Source organism: Octodon degus, unplaced genomic scaffold, assembly GCF_000260255.1.
Source record: "Octodon degus isolate 3935 unplaced genomic scaffold, OctDeg1.0 scaffold00126, whole genome shotgun sequence".
NCBI classification, from domain to species: Eukaryota; Metazoa; Chordata; class Mammalia; order Rodentia; family Octodontidae; genus Octodon; species Octodon degus.
Window position 1 is genome coordinate 7028156 of NW_004524702.1, and position 7559 is coordinate 7035714.

The following is a 7559-nucleotide window of genomic DNA, read 5'->3' on the forward strand; positions in this document are numbered from 1 at the left end:
GCAGGAGGATTGCTTTGAGATGGAGGCCAGCCTGGGCTATATAGTGAGTTCAAGGCCAGCCAGAACCACATAGCAAGATCCTGTCTCAAAAAAATTATTTTGAGTCCTTCTCCACCTTTAGGTGACAGTGACACCCCCTTTTTATTTTTATTTTTTTAGAGATAAAGTCTCTAAGCACTTGCCTGGCAAGTGCAAGGGTCTGAGTTCAATCCCTGGTTCTGCCAAAAAATAAATAAAATAAAATAAAAATTAAAAAAAAATAGAGATAAAGTCTCACTATTATTGCAGACTGGCATTGAACCCACAGCAATCCTCCTGCCTCAGCCTCCTGAGTGCTGGGATTCCCAGCGTACGCTGTATAATCAGTGCATAGTAGGTTATGTGCCTGAGTCAGGGTCTCTATTAGTCTCTGCTTTTACACCTGTCCCTTACTGTTTTGATTACTGTGGCCTTGAATTGTGTTTGGCTATCCAGTGAGGAAAGCCTATTCTTTATTCTTCCATTACATTGCAGATCAGCTTTGTTCAATGGGGGACTGACTTCTCTCTATAAGGGCTGGAGTAAACTTTTCTCAGTTTTCAGAAGTTCCTTGTGGATTTGACCTGGGGTTGCACTGAAGGCATATATGAACCGGGAAAACCGACATAATTAGTGATGCTGGCTGTCCATTGTGCTGTGAGACAACAGGTATAGGAGAAGCCGAGCGGTGAGCCGGTGTCTCCTGCTGCCACGTGGGGTGACTGGGGCCCAGATCGGCTCCCTGTCCCCTCCAGTCTCTGCCAGGCCGGCTTCCTGCTCCTCCCGCTCTGCTTCCGGTTGCTACGAAGTGAGCAGCTGCGATATCTCATCCTTCCACCCTGCTGCTCCGCTCTGCAGCCAGCAACCGTGGCCTGACCCCCGGACACTGTGAGCCAGGAGAACCTTTCCTCCTTCAGCCTGCGGGTGTTCTGATGGTTGTCGCAGCAGTAGGTGACTAGACAATTATCAACCAATTCCAGCCAAAGCAATGAGAGCCTTCTCATTTATTTGGGTCTTTTGTGTATAACTGTAAGTTTTACTTCCTAAAGCTATTCTATCCTTGATTAAGCAAATTCCAATACTTTGGCATGATGGTGCACAGCTGTGATCCCAGCTACTCAGAAGGCTGAGGGAGGAAGATCAAAAGTTGGAGGCCAGGGGGCTGGGGAGATAGCTCAGTAGAATAAGTGCCTGCCTGGCAAGTGCGAGGTCCTGAGTTCAATCCCGGGTTCCGGAAAAAAAAAAAAAAAAAAAGTTGGAGGCCAGCCTGGGAAACTTAGTGAGAACATTTCTTTTTCTTTCTTTCTTTCTTTCTTTCTTTCTTTTTTTTTTTTTTTTTTTTTTTTGCGGAACCGGGGATTGAACTCAGGCCCTTGCATTTGCCAGGGAAGCACTTACTCCACTGAGCCATCTCCCTGGCCCCGAGAACATTTCAAAATTTAAAAAAAAGAAAATTGAACTGGGCTGGGCCTGTTGCTTAGTGGCACACCACTTGCTTAGCAAGGAGGTGACTCCAGTCCCTGGTTCAGGGAAAACAAAACCCAAAAAATTTGTTATAGTTGTTTTTGTTAATGGCTTTTCCCCCCCCAGTACTTGGATTTTTTTTTTTTTTTTTTTTTTTTTTGGTACCAGGGATTGAACTCAAGATCTTGCACTTGCCAGGCAAGTGCTTATTCTACTGACCTATCTCCCTGGTCCTTCCCCAGTACTTTGAAACAGGATCTCACTATGTAGCCCAGGCTGACCTCACATTTGCACTCCTCACAGCTGGGGATACAGCTCATCGGCACAACACCCAGCAGGCTTGAGGATGTAAGTCCAGAAGAACTTGGAATCCTCTTGCCACAGCCTTCTGGTATGGGAATTCCAGGTGTGGGTCATCTCTGTGGTCTGGAAGACTACACATTTCCAAAAGTAACTCAGATCAGCACTTTCCTTCCCTCTCCTCTTCTTCAGTGAGAGGATTTTGAAGGTGTGGGATCCAGCTAGTCTCCTGGATTGCTCATCGCACCTGAAGTCTCTCATCCTCTGAAGTGGCTTTTCAAAATTTGTTTACGTTATAGTTTTGTTTTGAGACAGGGTCTCTCTAGACTGGCCAGGTGTCTCAGTTACTCTTCTCTCATTGTTGGGACAAAATACCCAACACCCAGAATTCAGGAAGGAAAGGTTTATTTGGTTCACAGTTAGTGGAGGTTTCAGTCCATACTTGGCTAGCTCCGAGGCACAGCGGCACATGGCAGAGGGCAGCCTTTTATGGTGACAGAAAACAGCAAAGAGCAAAGGGAGAAACAGAGGCAGCTAGCTAGCCTCTCTCCCCTCCTTCCATTGTAATGGAGATTACCCACCCCAGGGCAGGGGTAGCACTCACACTCACAATCCCCACATTGGATCAAGCATTAATTACAAACCCTAGAAGCCACCCCATTGACTCCATGAGGCTTTGAGGGGGCACTTAGACACAAAACACAACACCAGGTTTCACTATGTGACCCGGGTGGGCCTCAAACTAATGGCGATGCTTTGGCCTCAGCTTCCTGAATGCTAAGTTAACTGGTGTGCCCCACCACACCTGGTTTAGTCTCTATGCTGTAAAACTCCAAGGGTCCTTCTTGGGCACAGTGGCACACACCTGTAATGCCAGCTGCTCAAGAGGTGACAAGGACTGTGAGTTTAGGGCCTAACTGGGCAATACATTCAAACCCTCTTTAAAAAAAAAGAAAAGAAAATTCTATGCACCCACATGTGGTAGCACACATCTATAATCTCAGCATGGAGGAGGCTGAGGCAGGAGAATCACCACAAATTCCACACCAGCCTGGGCTACACAGTGAGTTCAAGGCCAGCCTGAACTACATAGCGAGACTCAGTCTCTAAAAACCAAAATGAGGAAAACAAAACAAGAAAAATAATAATAAGAAATAAAAAGGGGATGTAAGGGCCGGACAAATAGCTCAGCGGATTAAAGCACCTGCAAGCAGGCGCAGGGGCTGCCATGCCAGTCCCACCCCTGGGGCATGCTGAGGTGGTGAATGAGACTGAGTGTGGTGGAATGCCTGTAACTCCAGCCCTTGGGAGGCTGTAAACAGGAGAATCACTATGAGTCCGGTCTAGTGGTGAGACCCAGAACACCATGTAGCTCCTTCCCTAAAATACAAAAAAAAAAAAAAAGGGCAGGGTGTAGCTCCATATGGAGGTATTGAATTTAATCTTTAGTATCACAAAACAAAGAGAACAAGAAAACAAAAAATCTGAGTTTTAACAAATGGATAAGGCCATGTGTCACTTTTACAGCATCATGCAGGATAGCTTTAGCTCTCAAAAAAGTCCTGTATGTTCCACCAGCCAGCCCCATGATGCCTCTTCTCCCCTACAAGCCCTGAAAACTAATAATTTAGTTGCTTGTTGTTAGTGGTGTTTTTTTGTCTTGTTTTTGTGAAACTGAGTCTCATGGTGTAGCCCAGGGTGGCCTCGAACCTGAGAGGATCCTCCTGCCTCTGCCTCCAGAGCTAATGGGAACTGCTGGTTATGTCTACCGCTGGTTCCTCGGGGTTTATCTTACCTCTCACACCTCTGCCACCTTGCCAAGGTCCAAGACAGATGTGCTCTGACAGGGACGACGCTGTCCCCTGGCATGTTGCGGCAGGGGCAGCACGGCATGCAGCTTGGGGCGGCTAGGGTGGGCGATCAGAGGCCGGGGGGGCAGCAAGCGGGGTGGCCCTGCTCTGTGTCACAGGTTTGCTCACATCCTCTCTGCAGCTGCTGCTCCGCTGGCCAAAATGTAGCGAGCACCTCCTGGGTGCCAGGCCCTGTGCCAGGATGAGGAGAGGCAGGGCTCAGCCTCCACTGCCCCTGTGCCAAGCCCCAGGGCCACCCTGAGACGAGGACACCCGGAGCCACTGCTATCTCCATGCTTTACATTTTGCTTTGAGGTCAGCCAAGACTGATGGAAATGTTTAGAGATGGAAATGTTTAGAATGAAGTTTGTTAGGAGTTTTAGGAAAAATCAATGAAAAATAAAACAGGAAATAAACACTAAGGAAGTTACGCTGGGGCTGGAGGTGCAGCTCAGTAGTAGAGAATATGGTACAGTGTACAGGGCCCTGGCTTCCAACTCCAGGAGAAGGGGGAGGGGAGAGGCAGGGAAGAAGCAGGGAGAGAAAGGGGAGAGGGGAGAGGGGAGAGAGAGAGATGTCTGGCTAGTGCACAGCATGCTATACAAAGTAAAAATATATAATATTTCTTAATTAAGAAGTAAATTAGTGTTGTTGTCGCTGCTGCTCCCTTTTGCTCTTGCTATTTTCTACCGCCATGCACTGCTGCCCTCTGCCATGTGCCACTCAGCCTTGGAGCCAGCTGAGTATGGACTGAAACCTCCACTAACTGTGACCTCAATCAACTTTTCCTTCCTTCATTTTGGGTGTTGGGTATTTTGTTCCAGCAATGATCGAAGAGTAACCAAGATAAACAGTAATAAATTCCTATGTCAACAACAACAACAACAACAAAAGAAGAAGTAAATTAAAAGCTAGGTGTGGTGATGCACACCTATAATCTCAGCCCTTGGGAGGCTGAGGCAGAATGACTGCAGCAAATTCAAGGCCAGCCTGGGATACACAGTGAGTTCAAGGCAGCCTGAACTACATAGCAAGACCCTGTCTCAAAAACCAAAAATCTCTCAGCACTCAGGAGGCTGAGGCAGGAGGAATGCTATGAGTTCAAGGCCAGCCTACATTGCATAGTGAGACACTGACTCAAAAATACAAAATCCAGCCAATCAACCAACCAAACAACAACCCTCAAATCACTGGGTACCTCATTTCAAAAAGACGAAGAAGGAAAGCAAGCAAGCAGGCCACCCCATCTGTAGCAGCAGTTCAAAGACAAGCAAGGCCAGGTCATCTGGGCTCAACAGCTAGGACCTGCCACAGGCATAGCTTACGCTCAGCAAGCAGTTAACTCTCTGGACCTCGATTTTCTCACGTGTAGGATCACAGCAGTGGCTGTTCCTTAGAACATTATAGCTGTTCCTGCTACAATCAGGCATGGGGGCGCCAAGGACAGAACCCACCATGCCCATGCCAGACTCACACGTTGTCACTGTACTACATGAAGCTTTCCCCAACCCCTTTGCTTGCTGAATAAGCTAATCCATGTGGTGCGGCACCTGGCAATTATAAATACTCCCTAAATATTAACCAGGACTTCTGCTGGACTGCCTTCAGCCCCTGCGACATGCCCACCCACTCACAAGCTGACCCTTCTACCTGAAACACCTTCGTGCCTCTCATTTCGTCTTTAGTGTTGTTTTTTACTCTTATTAGTCCCAGCTTTCTAATAAAAATGTTATAAACATTTATTAATCCTTTTAAGATATTTCACAAGTAACAAATAGGAAAAAAGTATAGTCAGTGTAGGAAGATACTAGAATCTAGCGCCTGTTTGTAGTACCTAATGATTACATTCCTCTCCTCTCCCGAAGCTGGTACTTGAACAGAACACATCATAATTCCTTTTTTGTTTTGAGACAGAGTCTCGCTGTGTAGTTCAGGCTGGCCTCTACTCACTATGAAGCCCAGCCTGACTTTGAATTCATGCTGATCCTTCTGCCTCAGCCTCCCTAGTGCTGGGATTACAGGTGCACCCCACCACGCTAGGCTTATTTCACACATTTCAATTCTTTTTCACCCCCGTCCCTCCTTGCCTCCCCCTCTGTCCCTCTCCTGCTCCCCTTCCCATTTACCAATGATCTACCTCCCTGTTTCCTTTCATTTGGTTCCTTGACACTTTACTACCTTGGTTTCTCATATGAGAGAGATCGTCTCTATCTATGCTCCCGAGTCAGATTTCCTCCCAGCAGGGCACAGTTAAATATTGTGTCGTCGTCCTCCCCACCAAGAGAGGTGGCTGCTTGCGGAAGCAAGCTTTCCTAGCAACCACCCTTCCTGGAGCCGCTCTTACTCTTATCTCAGCCGGCGGCATGTTCCTCTGCCTTTCACACCAAGGCCCAGCTGTCTCTGGCACCTCCCCCCTGTCCCTCTGCCCAGCACAGGGCGGGCAGAGCACCCAGGTCACTCCTCCACCCCCAGATCCCTGTGTCTGGCCCTCAGGGCTGTGCTGTTCCTTCCCTGCCACCCTCAGCTGCCACATTGTCCTCCCTCTGCCTTGGAGCCCCTTTTCTTAACCCTAGCCTGCACGATGCCTCCTTGGAACTGCTGCCCTGGCTTGGTCTTCCCAACCTGCTCTTGGTGCCAGCTGGCTTTTGCCTGTGTGTTGTGGGCTCCTACACGGATACCATCTTTCTATAGGGACACTGTTGATTCCCAGGCTCCCATCAGGACCAAGGCAGGGGCCTCTTCTTCCATTTAATTTAAAAAAATTTTTTTCAGCCAGGGTCTCACTATGAGCTCAGGCTGGCCTCCGGCTCTCAGCAATCCTCCTGCCTCAGCCTCCCAAGGGATCACAGGCCTGTGACATGGGGCTTAGCTCTCCTTCCATTTCTGTGTCTCAGACTCTGAGGACAGCTCCTGCAGCCTCCTGTTCCACCCAAGGATAACAAACAGTACATTCCTCTGCAGGAAGGGCTGAGGCCAAGGCCTCTTGAGGGGAGGACTGGCTGCTGCCGGCACCTGGGAAGGGTCCCTAGGGCCTGAGGACCTGGGTCACCTTGAGGGGACCACAGCCCTTTCACTATTTCCCACAGGTTGAGGCTGGGGCAGGTTCTGTGATACTCGGTGAGGGGCCAGTGGCCCCCTGGAAAAGGACAGAACAGGCACCCACCGGAGCTTCTCAAGTGGAGTGGTGTGAGAGTGGCTTTGCTCCCTGTAGGGCCACCCTGAGGAAAAGGTCAAGCAAGCACTGTCATGCTAAGTGGTTTGAAGTTGAGGGCTCAGGTGTCAACGTAGGCACGGGGTCCCCTGGGGTCACTGTGGGCTGGTGACTGGAACTACAGAGCTAACGGAGTGGGGGTGGGGTGGGGGTGAGAGCCCGGGACTGGCGTGACACCCCGCTCCCCGCGCCGCCCCTAGGTCCCGCAAGGCTTCCCCTAAGTCCGAAGCAAGCCCCCCGTAGGTGACCGCCACCCACGCGTGCTGCTTGCCAGGACCTGAGGGTCTCCCACGGGACCCCGGGAGCGGGTCCGCTGCAGGGAACGCTGGTAAATGCAGGAAAACTCTGCCCACAAGGGACCGGTTTTCCAAGCAGAGAGCTTTCCTCCCACGGCACCGCAGGGATGGGCGGGGGCCACTGCTGTGAGCGGGTCAGTCCGCAACCCTGAGCCCCAGAAATGGCGGAAACCGGCGGTCACCGCCATCGTGCCAAAGTGGGGTGAAGGCGCTGCGGGACCGCGCGGCCGCCGCTTCCGGCTGCGGGAGACTCACTGACTGCAGCAGCGGGGAAAGCGGGCGGCTGCAGAGCCGGGGTCGCTGCAGGGCCGGGGCTCGCGGGCTCCTGGAAACCGGGGTCCGGGGGGCTGCAGGGTGGGGTCGCGGCGGCCGGGCGCAGTCGCTGCAGTGCAGAGCCGGCTCCGCGGCCCCGCCCGGCAG